This window comes from Canis lupus, chromosome 4, assembly GCF_003254725.2.
Source record: "Canis lupus dingo isolate Sandy chromosome 4, ASM325472v2, whole genome shotgun sequence".
In the NCBI taxonomy this organism is placed as follows: domain Eukaryota; kingdom Metazoa; phylum Chordata; class Mammalia; order Carnivora; family Canidae; genus Canis; species Canis lupus.
In genome coordinates this window covers 5811706-5831919 of record NC_064246.1, presented here as the reverse complement: position 1 = coordinate 5831919, position 20214 = coordinate 5811706, and the positions used below count along the sequence as shown (strand labels likewise).

At 41.0% G+C, this 20214-nt stretch overlaps 1 protein-coding gene across 2 annotated transcripts in view; it reads left to right on the top strand.

The window, feature by feature from the left end:
- The window catches only part of SLC35F3 (solute carrier family 35 member F3), a 389956-nt gene that overhangs the window by 149538 nt on the left and 220204 nt on the right, over nt 1–20214 (top strand). The window lies entirely within an intron of this gene.

Here is a 20214-nt window from a genome sequence, read left to right as displayed (position 1 = left end):
CTTTTGGAGGAAGCATTTTGTGCTTTACAGTATTTTATGTGTCTCTGTTCATGGGGAGCTTACGGGTTCCTTAAGGAATGCTCCAGGTCCGTAGATTCCACATAATTGTTCGTGCACATGGAAAGCTGGTGGCCTTCAGTCAGGAGGTTTTGACTATATCTTACAAGAATATGGGCTCGAAAATCCCACACACTGCATTCTCTTCCTCACTTCTGTGTAACACTCAGCCGTTTAGGCCTGTGTTACCTGGTCAGCCCCTGAAGGCACCTGAGTATGCATGACCTGGAAGTCAGCATGGGCGTGGGGATTGAGAGAAGGCAGGGTTCGCGGTGGAAGAAGGTGACTAGAGAACCCTTCCTGGGAATTGAGGGTGAAGCTATGGGGTTCCTGGGGGTGCCAGCCATGCCCAGCCCGTGGAGGTGGAATGACCAAATTCGATGTGGGACCGTCACATGGAGGGTGTTGAGTGCAAACAGAAGAGAAGATACACTCCTGGGTTGTCTCCTACCAGTCACATGGTGTTTGGGAAGGGCAGTGGCCTAATGCATTTCAGAAGGTTCTTCCACCACCTACAGGGGAGCCAGGTGTGGCCTGGGTGGTCAAGCCTTGGGATAGATGGAGCTCTCTGGCATTTGTACCTCAAGGAAGACATAGAGAGTGTGTAGGCACACAGGGTGGGAGCGGATGCATCTGCCTCCAGAGAGGGTGGCTTGGGCCTATGACCACTCAGAGATCAGTATCTTGGCACCTCAGTCACCATGTGGCAGTGAGTAGAAGCTGTGTGTAAGGTATAGAAATAAAGGAGAGGAGACACTGGTTTCCATATGAAAGCATGAAAGATAAAAAAGAATGTCAAAGCTCCACGTGCTCAGGTCTTAGAAGCCAGGAGAACTCCTTCTGAAAGAATGCCTTCCTTTGTAGATCATATATACTTTCAAAGTAGATGGAAAGGTAGAGTGTATAAACTCTTCTTTAAAGAGCCTTGACATGAAGCAGTTCCTAAATTATCAATAAGTACTCTGGTCCAAGAGTTTGGCACTGTGTTGTCAGTCACAGGGCCACCTGACATCACTGCCTCTTTTGCCCTCAGTCTCCTGGATGACCAAGCATCAGCCTCGCTTCATGCCTTTCATTCACTCAGCAAGCATACCAGGTGCCAGGCACTATGTGCTCTGTGCTAGAAGTAAGGATTTGAATAAGACTTGCATCCAACCCACAAAGCCCCCATAGTCGAGCAAAGAAACAGGCAGGCGCACAAGCCTTCACTTTAGAATGGGCGAGAGGGATGCATACAGCAATAACACAGTGAGGAAAGAAGAGATTTTCTTCCATGGGTCCTAACACACTGTGGAATTGTTCAGGCCTGGAAAGTCCAATGTGCAGTAATGACTTTGCTTTAGCTTTGGTTTTGTTTGTTTGTTTGGCTTTTTAACTCTACAAGTGATAAATGAATATGTTTGCATCATAAAAGATTCACTCGATACAAAGATACATGGAGTAAAAAGCAAAAATATTCCCTTCATGCATTCCTACTAACCAAACCACTACTCCTCAGAAATAACCACTGTTATTAATTTGGTTTGTGATCTTTCAGACCTTTCTCTACTCATTTAGACCACATAATGTACATCCAGACATAGTGGATTCCTTGTGGGGGAGAGGGTGTTTATATTTACATGAGATCATTCCTTCTTTCCATATTATTTAGTAACTTGCTTTTTTCACTTACTCCATCTTAAATTTCCAGGTCTCTCCATATCTATCTTAAACTATTTTGTTAGCATCCTGTGGGACGATGGGGTTATATTGAGCTTATCCTGCCTGACTTAGTGCTGCACACTGATTTCTCCGAGCACCATGACTGCCCATCTTGTCCCCAGGCTGCCTGTACTGGGCTTGCCCTGGGAATGAGCTTTATGGGCTTCCCATAATTAGGAGAAACAAGATTCCCCTCCCATTAATGCCCAGCATGAACTACTGTTGCATGCCCTATTGCCACATCACAAAGGGCTCAGGCATTTAGTTTTCAAAATCCTGCTTCCAGGAGCAGTAAGGCAGCCCAACCTGGTGGAAAGAGAGCTCAGCCCCTCCCGGTAGAGGACAGGTCACACCCAGAGAGAGAAGCTCCTCCTTGAGATTTAAGTTCCAGGGACATGCTCTTTAGGAATTCCCTTCTGTCAGCCTCTCTCTCCACCTTGCTTTATCTGCAGGTTAGTGTGCAGAAGCATCAGCAGGATTTCAGAGAAGCAGTGGAGTAAGGTATTAAGAGAGAATGGAATGTTACTCTTGGAGTCTTTCCTTCCCTCTGTCACCTCCTCTGGAGCTCTTAGACCCACACGCTATTGTGCAGTTAAGGGAAGCCCCCCACCTGCCCCTGAGGTTTCTTGCTATTTCTGAATACTTGCAGAGACTGTGTTGTTATAGAACGTGATCTTGGGATCAACACAGTACTGGGAAGACTTGACCTGATGTCTAGGCTACAAACCTGTTTTGTCAGGGATGCAAAGTGCTGCATGTAAAAGTGAGCATCAGGGAGCTCCTGGCTGGCTCAGTCAGAAAAGCACGTGACTTTTGATCTCCAGGTTGTGAGTTTGAGGCCCATATTGGATGTAGAGATTACTTAAATTAAAATAAATAAATAAATAAATAAATAAATAAATAAATAAATAAATAAAAATTAAGCATCAGTCACTGAGGAAGCATTGGTGCTGTCAAGGTGGCAGAGTCTCCACTGCTTCCTGTCTGCAGTGGACCTGGCTTCATCTATGTATGCTCCCAGGCTAATCCCTACAGGCACTGAGTTCACTTCCCTGTGGATAAACTTCAGAGTCTTGGCCTGGCTTTGCCACATAAAGTTTCTGGATTGTAGGAAACTCATTTCACATCTCTGGGCCTCAGTTTCCTAATTTGTGAAAAGCTTCTCAGGCTTTTATGTGAAGTCAGCATGAGATCATGTCTGTTTTGGCCCCCGTAAACTGTAAGGCCCCTGTAAACTGTAAGGCCTCCATAAACTGTAAGGCCTCTGTAAACTGTGAACATGAGGGACAGTTGTAACTCTTCCCAGCATGCCCCCCGGCGCCATACCTTTGCCAGAACACATGTTTGAGACCAAGATGCTTTATATGACCCAGGATGGAGCTCTTCTATTCCAAGATAACTTTCCTGACTTCTTCCCACCCTGTTCTGATGAGATGACATACCTACACAAACACTCACCCAGGCCCTGATGGTGCCCCTCCTGTGCAGTTCAAAAGGGAGAATCAGTCCACCTGAGCAAGAAGGAGAACACCAGCCTCTAAATGTGCTCCAGGCAGGGATGAAGATGAGTGGGCCTGCATTTTGCCATAGCCCCTGCGTATGTGGTGGCAGGAGTATCAAAATGAACTGGGAAGGGCTAGAAAAACTGGAGCTGTTAGAAGGGGAATCTGCAGCTACTGGATGTTTTGCCAGATGTTGGCCAAGGCCAAGGACTGCTCCTCACCATAGCTGCTCTGAGCAGGAACAGCAGAAGCAGACCACCCAGGCAGTGGGGCCCCTGCACTCCCTGCACACATGGGCTGCAGCCAGCTTGCACTCAGGTGTCAGATCAGAGCTCTAGGGGATAGGTCAAGCCAGGGGCTCCCTCATCTGGTTTCCTAAGATGCAAACTTGCTTTCACCTCTGGGGGCTGAGTGGTTGCCCAGAATTTGGTTCTGTCTGTTTCTGGCAGTGACTTCAATTTAGAGAGGAATCTTAGAAGCCTATTATTCTGAAGACAGATGAGGGAGTCTGAGCTGGTTTCTTCTCTGCCTCTGTTCTGGAGGGGGGCCAAAGAAATGATATTCAACCTCGGAACCCAACTGGAACTGGTAGGAAATTGATTTGCCTTTTAAATCCTCTACCTTCATGCTTCGTGCAGTGAATGATTTGAAGCTGGGCTTCAGAGAGCAAAAGCACGATGTGCTCATGGCAATTTCCTAAGCCAGCTGTGCATCAGAGGAGGGGCGAACTGTTATCATAGAGGCCGTCGTGGGTGCTACAGGCACTTTCTGGTTGATGCCTGTTTGTGCTAGTGAGCGGTTTCCATAGAAACAGCATGTAATTGATGGTTGGTTTCTGGGGACAGCATTCCTCAACCCTTAGGGCAGCTGTGAGTTGGTCTGAGGACCTCTGACTTCCAGACCTGTCTCTGTCTAGGCAGTTCCTAAACTTCATGGCAGCATGGGAATGGGGAGCAGGGGTGATGAAGCATCAAGGAGGCTTGGTGGGCTTTGTGGCAATTGTGGAGGTAGATTTTTATCTAAAGGGAGCAGGAATGGCAAGTACTTTGCCAGAACACATGTTTGAGACCAAGATGCTTTATATGACCATTAAAAAATGGTAAGCTCTTTCATTCTCTCTGTCTACATGTGTACACAGATCTACAGGTATATAGGCCTATGTATCTCCATACGGACATATAATAGGCACATATGAGAAAATGTGCCTCCTTACCTGTTACAGCTCTCATTTTTGTAGCTGGTCATTGCTACTAGGACTCTCACGTCTCACTATGCATCACACTTTGCCTTCACCCTCGGCCGGGTACTTGGCGGGTTGGGATGCTTTATCTGATGGGGCATCTCAGAACTACATTCCCAAAAGATATGAACTCTCAGTGGTGCTGCCATTTTTAGTTGCCATGGTTTTCCATTAACTTTTACTGCTGTATCTGAAATTACCCCCGGAAAAGAAAGGAGTGAATCATCCAGACCTAGGAAGCTGTAGGAAGATTCTGGGATGATAACCCCTTGAAGTTATTGATCTTTAACTTAGAGTAGGCCAGCCAGTATGGCTACATGCAGCGAGTTGGATTTAGCCACATTTGGGTTTTGTGTGGTGAGTATGAAGGAAGGAGAGGGTGAGGGAGCTGTGGACATATCCGAGAATGTGTATATCACAATGTGCCAAGGTGTTCCCACTGGCTAAGGATGGAAGAGCAGGCATGACAGGGGAATGGAATGTGGAAAGGTGGTAAGACCACTGGAGCCCAGGTCAAGGGAAGTGATGTGACTTGTGTTATTCCACAAATCCATCCATGCAATCCATGCATAAGTCTGATCTAATAATTTGGAGACTATACGAATTTCTTAGGCAGATTTCATTTAAACGAGATGATTTGATGCTTAAGAACGTGGGACTCAGTATCACAAAGGGCAACAGATTGTCGTAGGTGATGGTGGCATCCCTGGAACCCAGCTGCTTAGGGGCCCATCACGATTCTGCTGCTTACTGGAGGAATTCTGGCCAGTTATGAACCTCCCTGTGCCTCAGTTGCCTCCTCTGTAAAAATGGGAATAGCAGTAGTATCTGTCATAGAGAGTTGGTGAGAACGAAGGAGGTAATAGATGTGAAGCGCTTAGAAATGTGGGTATCATACATAAGAACTCCTGAAATATTGGTATAACTCTTGCAATCTGTCTCATGGGGTGGGTTTAGTCCCAATTCCATCCTGAAATAGGTGGAAGATTCTACTTAGATTTTTTTATTCATATATGTTTGTGTCTACCTAAGCAAGAAAACAAGTTTCTAGCCCCAAACCTGGCTATCTGTAACACAACATGCAGTTTATATTTACAAAAGCAGGACTTCAGCACCTTTTTCTCTTTCTAACATTTTGTGTGACACTCCATGTGTTCTGTAAATATTTGCTTTCCCCTTCTCAGTGTTCCCTCTGAAGCTTTTAGTGTCTGCAGGTTCTTCCTGAACTCATTTGTGTCTTTAGGAATCAAAACGTTAGCAGAAAATGGCTACCTTTCCTTTCCCACAAGCACCGTCACCTCACTCTTTCCAGCTTCCCCGGGGGAAAGAGCCACCCCTTCCCTCAGTTTGACTACAGATGAAGAACCAGTTGTAAACCCTCCTTTTACATGGAAGGAGAAGGATCCTTTTAGAAGGTGACGGTGCATGACTCTGGTCATGCTGTGGAGGGTGCTTCCTGTCTGCTCACCTCCTGGCTCATCTCCACTCAGCCAGCTCTCTGTCATGTAGAATTATAGAGAGGGTAACTCCAGCTTTGTTTTAATGAGTTTGAATCTCTCCACAGCCAGGACGTGAATAACTGTTTGTGGGACATTGAAGGAACTACAAATTGTTAATCGTGGCTGGAACAAAGGACCCCATGGGCTATGGTGGGACACAGGACCAGAGAGGTGGGGGGCACCGGATCCTGAGTCTAGAAAAACAAGCATCATTGAAGCATTTATCTTGAGATGTAAGATGAGCCGATTCTGCCCTTTGCAAAGTGCCCTCTCATAGTGGTGTGATGCAAGGAGCCAAAGGTGCTGAGCCAGTGTGGTCTTGGGGAACCCAGTTGTAGAGTATTTCACAAAGCTCATCATACAGTGATGGAAACAACATTTTCTGTTTGTTGAGCACCTACCTGGTACAGAGCACTTTGTATACAACATTACCACATCTAATCCTAACAACAGCCAGAGCTTCCAGTATCCCTGGCCCATTTTAGAGAGGAGCCATCTGTGCTCAGAGAAGTTATGAGGTAGCACCATGTTCAGGGCTGAGACTTGAGCTAAAGGCTTCTTCTTTCAGCACCACATACTACCTAACATCAGTAGTCTCCCCAGTCTGTGGATAAACGGGACTTAGGAGAACGGGACTCACTCGGTCAGTGGCCATGGGAATGGAGAGGAGGGTGTAGAATGGACTTGGTAATGGATTTGATGTGGAAGAGGTGAAGGAAAAGGAGACCAGTGTGACTCCCAGAGCTTGGGTTTGCCTGACTGGCAGATAATAAAACTATTTATAAATATGGGCCCTTATAGGTAATGCAGATTTGATGGTAAAGAGAATTTATAAAAGAGATGAAGAGACTAGTCAGTGCCTACACACTCAAGGCACTTGCCAAGCAGAGCTGATGCCATGGTGATGATGGTGGTAAGGGTGATATTATAGAGTAGTGATGGATGGTGGTGATGGTGGAGTTGGAGGTGAAGGTATGGTGTTGGGGTGACGGTGATGATGATAGTGATGGTGGTAGGAATGATGGTGGTGGGGGTAGTGGTGATGGTGGTTGCAGCTGCATAGAAGCAACAGCTGTAAGAGTAGAGACAAATTATTGTCATTATTATAATCCTTTCATACTTTCTACTTTTTCTGGTTGAGAGGAAAAACATATTGCCAGGGAAGGCAGAAATCAATTCATGCGCACAGTGATTGAGGTCTGAGTCTCTTACTGGCAAGCTAAAACTGAATCCACTACATTATCCTTACCAGTGCTTTCTGCGAAGCAACAAAGAACAGATATAACATAATACTTAGGGTGATATGGGTTTGGCTCTTCTTGAGACAAACTTTGAGACACCAGAAAAACCCCAGTGACACTTCAAAGCAGGTTTTGCCAAGATGCACTCACTGTGCCTGTGTTTGAAGAGCAATACCAGGATCCCTGGGTGGCGCAGTGGTTTAGCGCCTGCCTTTGGCCCGGGGCACGATCCTGGAGACCCGGGATCGAATTCCACATCGGGCTCCAGGTGCATGGAGCCTGCTTCTCCCTCTGCCTATGTCTCTGCCTCTCTCTCTCTCTCTCTGTGTGTGTGACTATCATAAATATATAAAAAAATTTTTTTAAATGAAGAGCAATACCGTTAGAGCACGGAGTGGTATTCTTTCCAACACACCTATGTCCACAAATAGTGTCTTTTCTCCAGGTATGAGGCACCTTGACCTGTGTGTGGAACAAAGATGAAGTTCAGTAACTCTTGGATGACTTGGAGGAAGTGATGGGAAGATGGTTCCATTTTACATCCTGCACCTTTGAGTTGATGGGAGTTTGTTATCACAAGCCTAAGTTAGAAATATGGACTCAGTATGGAACAGAGCCTCATAGAATTCTGTTAACAATCCAAGAAAGTGGTAGGAGTGCTAGCAAGCTTTAAATAACAACTGCTTTCTATCGTACATGGCAGTGGTAGGACATTAATATCCAACATCTTCTGAATGATGAAGGCACGCACCGTAGTTCTTAATCAAGTAGATACAGATTAGGTCTTGTGCTGGTCATGAAACATGGTGGCTAGATAACCCTCAAAAGAAGAGACAGGAACAGAATGGAAACAAGCAAAGAGCATCATCCTCACCATCACACCCTTGTTTTCCCTAAACATTCTGAATAAGACTTCTGTGTCTTTCTCCAGCATTCCCAAGAAATAATCCCCCAGTCTCTGCTGCAGTATCTCCAATAATAGTTGGGGTACTATTATGTGTATGTATACGTATCACCTTCTCAATACATATACATTGTTCTGCAAGTGGTATGTATGTGTGAACATCACTACAAAAAGTAAGATGCCCAGGAAGCTGGTGGTGTTGGCTTGCAGACAGATATTCAAAAAAGTGTGGTGAATATTCTGCTTTCTAATACCTGGGAGTTTTTGATCGGCTCCTCTGTGCATTTTCCACAGAAATGTGCAGAACCTTCCCTAAGTCCGTTTGTTGTTATAACGAATCTAAACAGTCCTTGAACAACTTGGCTATCTGACTTAGAAATAAATAGATTAAGAATGTGGACACATACACACATTTCTTTCTGTGGAAGGGAGACAAGACAAGACAAGAGGGTGTGGAGGGACTCCTTCTATCTTCAGCCTAGGCTGGTAAACGGAAACATGGTCTCCCCATGGCACCAGAAGTTGATGCCTTATGCAGGGGTTGAATTATGTATGGGTTTCTTTCTACAGAACATGTAACTTCTGCCAGAAAGAGCTGTGTCAGGGGTGGAGCAGGGACACCAGCTAAGCCACTTTGTTATTCATGCTCTTTGTTGCATGTCCTGTATGTGTCTTTTGGAGCCTGTCTTTGGTGACGACCTACCTCATGAGCCTCCTCTCTCATCCTTCTTCATTCTGCTAACTCCACTCCAACCACTTGGGTCCTCTTCCAGTCCCTGGAGTGCTGACTCCTTCCTACCAGGTGGTCTTCATCTATGCCTTTCCCTCCGCTGGGAATACTTTTCTGCCTAGCCTTTCCATCCCGAATTAGCTAATTCCTTATCATCCTACATGTCTCTGAAAAGGCATCCCTGAATCACTGAATAGGTCTGAGCCTCTGTACTTCCCAGGACCCCCTGTAGTGGCCATTCATTCATTAAACAGTTGTGTTGCTTTCCTTTACATCCTTCGAGCTCAGTGTAGGCAGAGAACCTCCTTTCCTCACTTGGTAAATACTCTTCCTCAATGAATACCTACTGTTGATTGCATTTATACAAGAAACACGACATCATGTTCTTGGCCTCAACACTCCTTGGAACTGGAATAAGGTAGCAGTAATAATAGAACCTCCACCGGGTTGCCATCTCACTGTCATGCCACTCTCTCAACCCATTATGTGTGCGGTTAGTCTCCTTCAAATTCAAGTGCACTTGGGACATATGACAAACACATTCTTAGCAAAGTCACTGTGACTTTGTATGGGTTGTTGTGAGGATTAAATGAGAAAATATATGTTGAGAATAGTTCTTGGCACACAGTAAGTGCTCAGTATATGTTGGTTATTTTCCTGAGCTGAGGGAGGATCCATATAGTGCTCCGACCAATCATCTAATGCCTAGTGCTTTCAACTGGGGGAGCCCAGGGCTGCTGTGACACAGATAACTGCTATGCAAATTTCTGGATTCGGCTCCCAGCCCTTCAGAAAGTATCAGTGCCAATGGCTACACAGCAAGAATTTACTCTTCCCCCTCTCCATGTGGGAGCAAAAGAGGAAGCTCATGTCTCCCAGAACTGCCATTGCACTCTTGAAAACTTGAGAACAAGATCTCAGTCCAGATTCATATCTAGACTCAATTTGTTTGGGATGTTTTGGTTGCTGTTGTTTGTTTTTTACTCTTGCTTCCTGGGTTTGAAGGAGACAGAAAAGCCGATCAGGGAACATGTCCTGGGTTATCTGAGCAAGAAAAGAGATAGGAGGCCTTTTCCAGAAGAGGCCAACTGTGTGCAAGATCCAGCCTTTCTGCAACTGTGTTTTCTTAGTCTGTACATTGGGAACATTATTTCCTCCCCATGGTGGGTGAAAGGTGGATGAGGGAGTGGCTGAGCTCTGATGCGTCTTAATGGCCAAGACGTGAGTTTGAAAGCCTCAGAAACCTTAAACATCATCCTGCCGTGTGACTCCTGCCCAGGACGTGGTCAGCTCTCTCATCTCCTCTCCGACTCCCTCTGCAGTTCAGACCCCCAGACAGGCACAGAGGCAAGCTGCCCAAGCAGCTGTCAGCTTTCCACATGAAGACTCCAAACCACAGCAGCTGAAGCCTGAACTTCTGAAAAAGTTTTTGGCAGGAAACACATGCAGATGGCCAAACAAGCTCATTTATCTACTTGTAACTGAAATAGAAGCCAAACGAATGGGAGAGAAGTCAAGATGAACAGGACAGAGCACGGGAAATTCCCTGACATCGGGATTGTCTTCCTATCAAATCTACAGTATGGAACATTATATGTCACACTCGATATAGCCATTCAAGTGCTTTGGGAAAAAACCCTCCACAAAATATATATGTAAAAGTAGCCTCACTATAAATAAGTTGGTGGAGAAGTAGAAAAGATGGGTGCAGCTTTAAGGGTAATATTTGGAACATGGCCCTTAGGTCCATACATGATAGAGACCGCAGTGAGCTGAGGTTCAGCTGGCTGTTCCTGGAAAGGTGACCAATCAACGGATGTGCTTTTGCCTGCCTTGATTATTCCCCTTTCTTAATGATTCCCTGATGTTGCCTTGGCAATCCCATGTCATTATTATTCGTGAGGGAAATGCACTGCATCTAAGCATCTGCCTTCAATCACAAGTACATCTGGCTTTCAGGGACATCCTCCAAGGCCATGGGTCTCAGAGTGTGTGGGTATGGGATAGTGTCCAGTCCTCAGAGTTGTGCATAAGCAAAAGTGCTCAGGACTCTGCAGCCTTCAGAGTCATGGGCCTCCATGGCAGTAACTCAGAAGCATCATCAGGCTGCATCATGGTTACAGGTAGAGATATACAGTGTGTAAACCCTGATTTTTTTTTTTCTTTTATGTGATACAAGTGTCTGGCTCAAGTTTTTTGATTGCCGAGGCATTCATTTCAAAGAGGCATGCACTTCAGCTAAGGCTCTCTGGAATAAAACCTTGCCAGACACACAACTAGATCAAGAGCCAGGCTGCCTTCCCCCACTGAAGCTTCTTTGCTTCAGAGATCTTGTTTGATTTAAAAAACTGACCATTTGGGCCACATTTGAGGTATTTTCTCTCCCATATGCTTCTGTACCCCAGTAAAAGCAGAACCTCTGGCCTGTGAGCGAGCTGCCTCTCTCTATACCAGTGACCTACCTGTGTAGGCCCAGGGGTAGGATGTAATTTCTAGGTCTTGCAAGCAGCAAAACTTTTATTTTACAGTTTCCCTCTGGCTGTTGCTGAAGGGCATCTTGCAATCATATGAAGAACCACAAGGATCGGTCCACTTGTAACATTGGTTTGGAAAGGAGAAAATGCAGCAAGATAGTCAAAAAGGAACAAAGAAACTACAGAATATCCAGAAGACAATAAGATGGTGGTAGTAAGTCCTTACATATTTATAATTATTCTAAATGCAAATAGATCGAATTGTTTAATCAAAAGTCACAGAGTGGCTGGATGGATTTTTAAAAAAGACCCTTCAAGGGACTCACTTATATATACAAATTACAAAATTCTAAAGACTCCATTGAAAACTTTTGAAATGAATAAATGAATTTGGTGAAGTTGCAGGATGAAAAATCAATGAACAGAAATCAGTTGCATTTCTGTACTCTAACACTGAAACATCTGAGAAAGCAATAAAAGCAGTCACCTTCATAATAGCATGAGAAAAAAAGATCTATAGGAATAAATTTAACTGAGGTCAAATATCTGTACTCTGAAAAATACAAGACATTGATGAAAGGGAATTGAAGAAGACACAAACAGATGGAAAGGTATTCCATACTTGTGGATCAGAAGAATGATTATTGTTAAAATCTTCATATACCTGAAGCCCACTATAGATTTAGTGCAATCCCTATCAACATTCCAGTGTAATTTTCACAGAAATAGAAAAGGAATCTTCACATTTGTATGGAGCCACAAAAAATTGGAATAGCTAACTCAATCATGAGAAACTAGTGGCATCAAAACTCCTGACTTCAAACTATACCACAAAGCTATATTAAATCAAAACCAAATGATACCACCATAAAAACAGACACATAGGTCAGTGAAACAGTATCAAGAACCCAGAAATAACCCCCCATATATATGGTCAACTAATATTTGACAAGGGAGCCAGGAATACCTCATGGGGAAAGAACAGCTTCAATAAATGGTGCTAGGAAAACAGGATATGCAATGCAGAAAAAAGAAATTGGATCCCTATCTGAGAGCACTCACAAAAATTAATTAGAAATGGATTAAAGACTTAAATGTAACACCTGAAACTATAAAACTCCCAGAATAAAACATAGGCGAAAAGCTCCTTGACATTGGTCTTAGCAAGATTTTTGGACATGCCACCCAAAACACGAGCAACAATGGCAAAACTAAACAACAGCAAACTGCATAAACCACATAAAACTAAAGGGCTTCTGCACAGCAAAAGAAACATCAACAAAATCAAAAGACAGCTTTGAAACAGGAGAAAATTTTTGCAAACCATATATCTGACAAGGAGTTAATATCCAAAATACGTAAAGAACTCATACGATTCAGTAATAACAAGGAAATCACAAACACTCTGATTTAAAAAGGGCAGAGGCATTTGCAATGATGTAGATGAAGCTAGAGCGTATTATGCTAAGCGAAATAAGTCAGTCAGAGAAAGACAAATACCATATGATTTCACTCATATGTGGAATTTAGGAAACAAAACAGATGAACATATGAGAAGGGGAAAAAAGAGAGAGAAGCATAAGAGACTTGATAGAGAACAACTGAGGGTGATGGAGGGAGTGGAAAGAGGATGGGCTAGATGGGTGATGGGCATTAATGAAGGCACTTGTGATGAGCACTGGGTGTTGTATGTAAGTGATGGATCACTGAATTCTACTCCTGAAACCAATATCACACTATATGTTAACTAACTAGAATTTAAATAAAAATTTGGGGGGAAAAAGTAAAGTGAAAACAAAGTTAAAAAAGAAACTACCAAAAAATATTACTACAGTTCCCAACAAAAATACTGGCTCTGAAAAAAAAAAATAAGCAGAAAGTCTGAATAGACAATTCCAGAGAAGACATACAGATAACCAAGAGGTACCTGATAAGATGCTAGATATCCTTAATTATCAGGGAAATGTGAGGCAAAACCATCACAATGAAATATCACCTCTCACCTGCTAAAAAGGCCATAAAAAAGACACGTGATAACAAATTTTGGCAAGGATGTGGAGAAAAGGGACCTTTGTGTACTGTTGGTGGGAATACAGATTGGTGCACCTGCTGTGGAAGACAGTATGGAGGCTCCTCAAAAATTTTAAAGAAGAAGTACTATATATGATCCATTTCTGGATATATATCCAAAAGAAATTAAAACAGAGTATTAAAGAGAACTGTACTCATGTTCATTGTACCATTATTCACGATAGCATGATGTGGAAACAACCTAACTTATTCATCACTGGATTAATGGACAGAGAAGATGTGGTCTTCATATACAGTGGAATATTATTCAGCCATGAGGAAGAAAGAAATCCTACCATTTGCAGCAATAGAGATGATCTTTTTTTCCCAATATACTTATTTTTATTTTTTAAAGTTTTTATCTTAATTCTAGTAAGTTAAGATTCAGTATTACATTAGTTTTAGGTGTACAATATAGTGATTTAGTGGTTTCGCACATCACCCTGTGCTCATCACAAGTGCGTTGCTTAATTTCCATCACCTATTTCGCCCATCCCCTCTGGTAACCATCAGTTAATTCTCTTTGATTAAAAGCCTTTTTCTTGCTTTGACTTTCTCATGTTTTTTCCTTTGCTTGTTTGTTTTTGTTTCTTAAATTCCACATATGAGTGAAATCATGTGGTGTTTGTCTTTCTCTGACTTACTTCACTTAGCATTATAATCTCTAGCTCTATCCACATCATTGCAAATGGTAAGATTTCATTCTTTTTTGTGGCTGAATAATATCCCATTGTATATATGTCTATTGTGTATACACACACATACATCTTCTTTATCCATTCATTACTTGACACACTTCCAGCTGCGTTAGTATCTTGGCTTTTGTAAATAATACTGCTATAAGCATAGAAATCCATGTATCTTTTTGAATTAGTGTTCTTATTTTCTTTGGGTAAATACCTAGAGGTGTGATTGCTGGATCTTATGGTATTTCTATTTTTAACGTTTTTTGAGAAACCTCCACACTATTTTCCACAGTGGCTGCACCAGTTTGCATTCCTACCAACAGTGCACAAGCATTTCCCTTTCTCCACATCCTCACCAACACTTGCTGTTTCTTGTGTTGTTGACTTTAGCCATCTGACAGGTGTGAGAATTGTAGTTTTGATTTGCATTTCCCTGATATTAAGTGATGATGAGCATCTTTTCATGTGTCTGTTGGCCATCTGGATGTCTTCTATGAGAAATGTCTGTTCATGGCCTCTGGCCTTTTAAATTGAGTTATTTGGGTTTTTTGGGGGTGTCGAGTTTTTTAAGTTCTTTATATATTTTGGAGACTAGCCCTTTATCACATAGGTCATCTGCAAATCTCTTCTCCCATTCCATAGATTGCTAAATTTTAGTTTTGTTGATTGTTTCCTTTGTTGTACAGAAGCTTTTTATTTTGCTGCAGTCCAATGGTTTGTTTGTTTTTTGTTTTTTGCTTTTGTTCCCTTGCCTCAGGACCCCTATCTAGAAAAAAAATATTGCTATAATTAATGTCAAAGAAGTTACAATATTTAGGGTTTCAGGTTTCACATTTAGATCTTATCCATTTTGAATTTATTTTTGTGTATGGTGTAAGAAAGTGATCTAGTTTAATTCTTTGGCACGTTGCTGTCTAGTTTTCCCAGTACCATTTGCTGAAGAGATATCTTTTTCCCATTGGATATTCTTTCCTGCTCTGTCAAAGATTAGTTGACCATAGAGTCGTGGGTTTACTTCTGGATTTTCTGTTCTGTTCCATTGATTTATGTGTCTTTTTTTGTGCAAGTAACCATACTGTCTTGATGACTACAGCTTTGTAATATAACTTGAAGTTCAGAATTTTGATGCCTCCAGCTTTGCTTTCCTTTTTCAAGATTGCTTTGGCTATTTGAAGTCTTCTGTGGTTTCATACAAATTTTAGGATTGTTTATTCTAGTTCTGTGGGAGATGCTGTTGGTATTTTGGTATTTCATAGTTAGCTATGAAAACAATATTTGTTCTTCCAATCCATGGGTATGAAATGTCTTTGCATTTATTTGTGTTGTCTTGAATTTCTTTCCTCAGTTTTCTGTAGTTTTCAGAGTATAGGTCTTTCACCCTTTGGGTTAGGTTTATTCATAGGTATCTTATGGATTTTGGTACAGTTGTAAATGGGATTGTTTTCTTCATTTCTTCATTATTAGTGTCTAGAAATGCAATAGACTTCTGTACATTGCATTTTTTGTATCCCATGACTTTACTGAATTAGTTTATCAGTTCTAGCATCTTTTGGTGGAGTCTTTCAAGCTTTCTATATATAGTATGTCATCTGCAAATAGTGACTGTTTTACTTATTCCTTATCAATTTGGATGCCTTTTATTTCTTTTTGTTTGATAGCTGAGGCTAGGACTGCCAGTACTATATTGAATAAAAGTAGTGAAAGTGGACATCCTGGTCTTGTTCCTGACGTTAGGGGAAAAGCTCTCGGTTTTTCCCCATTAGGGAAGGTGTTAGCTGTAGGTTTTTCATAAATGGCCTTTATTGTGTTGAAGTATGTTCCCTGTAAACCTATTGTTAAGGTATTTTTTAAAAAATCATAATTGGATGCTGTACTTTCTCTAATGCTTTTCCTGTACCTATTTTAATGGTCATATGGTTCTTATCCTTTCTCCTATTGATGTGATTTATCACATTGATTGATTTACAAATATTAAACTATGCTTGCTACAGGGGACAGAGGAAGAACATAAAATGCCATCATGAGAATATAATCAGCAAAATCCAGAAGAATTTCCACAGAAAACTAACCAGTTTCTTCAAAAAATAAACTGCAGGGACAAAAAAATTAAGAGGGAAGGGTACTCACAAATTAGAAGAGAATGAAAAGGCTTTGTCGGAATACTGATTTGAACAAACCAACTATAAAACTCAAACCACTTATGTGATATACTAATGTCAAATCTGAACATTTACTGGATATTTGATGATATTATGGGATAAATGTTTATTTCTGGATTTAATAATGATACGAGGTCATGTTTAAGAAATATGTTTAAGAAATATCATTTTATGTGATACAATGTCTGGAATTTGCTTCAAACTAATCCAAATGTGTTGGTGGAATGTGGGATGGGTGAGAGTATAGATAAAATAAGATTGGACACATACTGAAAGTTGGCGAAGCTGGAGAATGGGTATATAGGATTCTCAGGTATACCTTTATGTTTGCAATTTTTCACAATATAAAATGAAAAGAAAATTTGTACAATAAGGGCGAATAAAATCTTAGTGCATGTAAATATAAAAAATAAACCATGCCTGCAACCCAGGAGTAAATCCCAATCGATTGTGGGTAATGATTTTTTTTTAAGATTTCATTTATTTATTCATGAGACACAGAGAGAGAGAGAGGCAGAGACACAGGTAGAGGGAGAAGCAGGCTCCATGCAGGGAGCTTGATGTGGGACTCGATCCCGGGTCTCCAGAATCATGCCCTGAGCAGAAGGCAGCGCTAAACCGCTGAGCCACCCAGGCTGCCCAATTTTTTTAATGTTAAAATTCAGTTTGCTAGTCTTTTGTTGAGGATTTTTGCATCTATGTTCATCAGGGATACTGGCCCATAGTTCTTTTTTACTGGTATCTTTATCTGGATTTGGTATTAAGGTAATGCTGGCCTCATAGAAATAATTTGCAGCATTCCCTTCCTTTTCTATATTTTGGAATAGTTTTGAGAAGAATAGGTATTAACTATTCTTTAAATGTTTGGTAGAATCCACCTGTGAAGCCATCTGCTCCTTGACTTTTATTTGTCTGGAGTTTTATTACTGACTCAATTTCTTTGCTGGTTACTGATCTGTTCAAATTCCCTACCTCCTCCTACTTCATTTTCAGAATATATTTCTAGGAATTTATCCATGTCTTATAAGTTGTCCAATTTTTGGCATATAGTTTTTCATAATATTCTCTTATGATTTTATTTCCATTTCCGTTTATTTGGAAATTTCTATTTATTTTCATTCCCAATTCCATTTATTACTGTGGTATTGGCTGTTATCTCTCCTCTCTCATTTGTGATTCTATTTGCCTATTTTCTCTTGGTAAGTCTGACTACATGTTTATCAACTCTTATTTTTAAAGAACCAGTTACTAGTTTCATTGATCTGTTCTATTTTCTTTTTAGATTCTATATTATTTATTTCTCCTCTAATCTTTAATATTCCTTTCCTCCTGCTGGTTTTAGGTTTTGTTTGCTGTTCTTTTTCTAGCTCCTTTAAGTGAAAGGTTAGATTATTTGAGATTTTTCTTGTTTCTTGAGGTAGGCCTGTATTACTATAAACTTCCCTCTTAGAACTGCTTATACTGCATCCTAGAAGTTTTGGATCACTATGTTTTTGTTTTCATTTACTTTTTAAATTTCTTCTTTGATTTCCTGATTGACCCACTCATTGTTGAGTAGCATGTTATTTAACCTCCACGTATTTGTAGTCTTTCCTAATTTTCTTCTTGTGATTGATTTCTAGTTTGATAGTGTTGTAGTCAGAAAATATGCATGGTGTGATTTTGATCCTCTTGAATTTGAGGTTTGTTTTGTGGGCTAATGTGTGATCTCTTCTGGAGAATGTTCTCTGTGTACTTGAAAAGAATGTATATTTTGTTATTTTAAATTTGAATGTATGAATATATCTGCTAAAGCTGTCTGGTTCAGTGTGTCATTCAAAGCCATTGTTTCCTTGTTGATACCCTGTTTAGATCATCTGCCCATTGATGTAGGGGGACATTGGGGATCTCTGGGTGGCTCAGTGGTTTGGTGCCTGCCTTCGGCCCAGGATGTGATCCTGGAGTCCCAGGATTGAGTCCCACATCAGGGTCCCTGCATGGAGCCTGCTTCTCCCTCTGCCTCTGTCCCTGCCTCTCTCTTTCTCTCTTTCTTTCTCTCTCATGAATAAATAAATAAAATCTTTTTTTTTTTAAGGGGGAGGATGTTAAAGTCTCCTACTATTATTGTATTATTATCAGTTAGTTCCTTTATGTTTGTTATTAACTATTTTACATATTTAGCTGCTCCTATGTTGGGTGCATAAATATTTACAATTGTCGTATCTTCTTGTTGGAGTGTCTTCTTTATTACTATAATAATAGTGTCCTTCTTGTTAGAGTCTCTGTCTTAATGTCTATTTTGTCCAATATAATATTGCTATTCCAGGTTTTTTTGGACATTGTTATACATGATAGATGTTTTTTCATCCTCTCCCTTGTCTCTCAAGGCAGCAGCATATAGATAGGTATTGTTATTTTATCCACTCTACCACCCTTTGTATTTTGATTGTAACATTCAGTCCACGTACATTCAAAGTAGTTATTGATATATATGTATTTATTGTCATTTTATTGTTTTGTGGTTATTTCTGAAGATTTTCTCTGATCCTTTCCAGTCTTTCTCTCTTTCAGTATTTGTTTATTTTCCTAAGTGATTTATTTGGATTTCTTTTTTTTTTTTTATTTTTTAGAAAGAGAGAGAGAGGCAGAGATACAGGCAGAGGGAGAAGCAGGCTCCATGCACTGTGAGCCCGACGTGGGATTCGATCCCGGGTCTCCAGGATCGCGCCCTGGGCCAAAGGCAGGCGTTAAACTGCTGCGCCACCCAGGGATCCCCTGGATTTCTATCTCCTTTATTCTTTGCCTCTTTGTGGGTTTTGATATATGGTTACTGTTAGATTTTTTATAAAACCTCTTCTGCATAGTGCAGTCTATATTAGGTTGATGACCATTTATGTTTGAACTCACTCTTTTCTTCTTTCCTCCCCATATTTTTGATATGTTATTATATCTCGTATTCTTTTTTGTGAGTTCCTTGACTGATATTTTACAGAAATACTCATTTTTACTACTTTGTGTTTCCTACCTCTATGTCACTTTTGGTCTCTCCTTTCCACTCAAAGAGTCTCTTTTTAATATTTCTTGCAGGGCTGATTTAGTGGTCACAGACTCCTTTAGTTTTTGTTTGTCTGGGAAACTTTTTATATATCCTTTTATTCTGAATGATAGCATTGCTAGATAGAGTATTCTTGGCTGCAGATTTTTACTATTCAGTGCTTGGAATATATTTCTGGTTTGCAAAGTTCTTGTTGAAAAATCTCCTGTTAATCTTATGGGTTTTCCCTTGTATGTTAATTACTTCTTATGTCTTACTGCTTTTAGAAGTTTTTCTTATCTCTATATTCTGCAGATTTATTTTTTTTAAAGATTGTGTTTATTTATTTATTCATGAAAGACACAGAGAGAGGCAGAGACATGGGCAGAGGGAGAAGCAGGCTCCCTGTGGGGAGCCCGATGCATGATTTGATCCCAGGACCCCAGGATCACAACCTGAGCCAATGGCAGACACTCAGCCACTGAGCCACCCAGGTGCCCCTATTTTGCAGATTTAAGTACAGTATGTGTTGGTGTTCATCTTCAACAGAAATGGATCTTGAGGACATTATGCTAAGTGATAGAAGTCAGACAGAGTAAAACAGATAGCATTTGATATCAACTCCATGTGGGATCTTAAAAAACGTCAAATTTGTAGAAACAGTAGAATGATGATTACTAGGGTAGATGGGATGGGGAATTGTTAGTCTAGAATACAAACTTACAGTTAGAAGATGATTAAGTTCTAAGGACCTAATTGACTCTAAGTAACAATGCTGTACTATATAGTTGAGAATTGTTAAAAGGGTAGATCTTAAGTCCTTTCAGCACACACACACACACACACGAAGAAATAGCTACTATGTGACATTATGGAGGTGTTAGCTAACACTATAGTGGCAGTCATATCACAGTATATGAGTAGTCGTATCAACACAC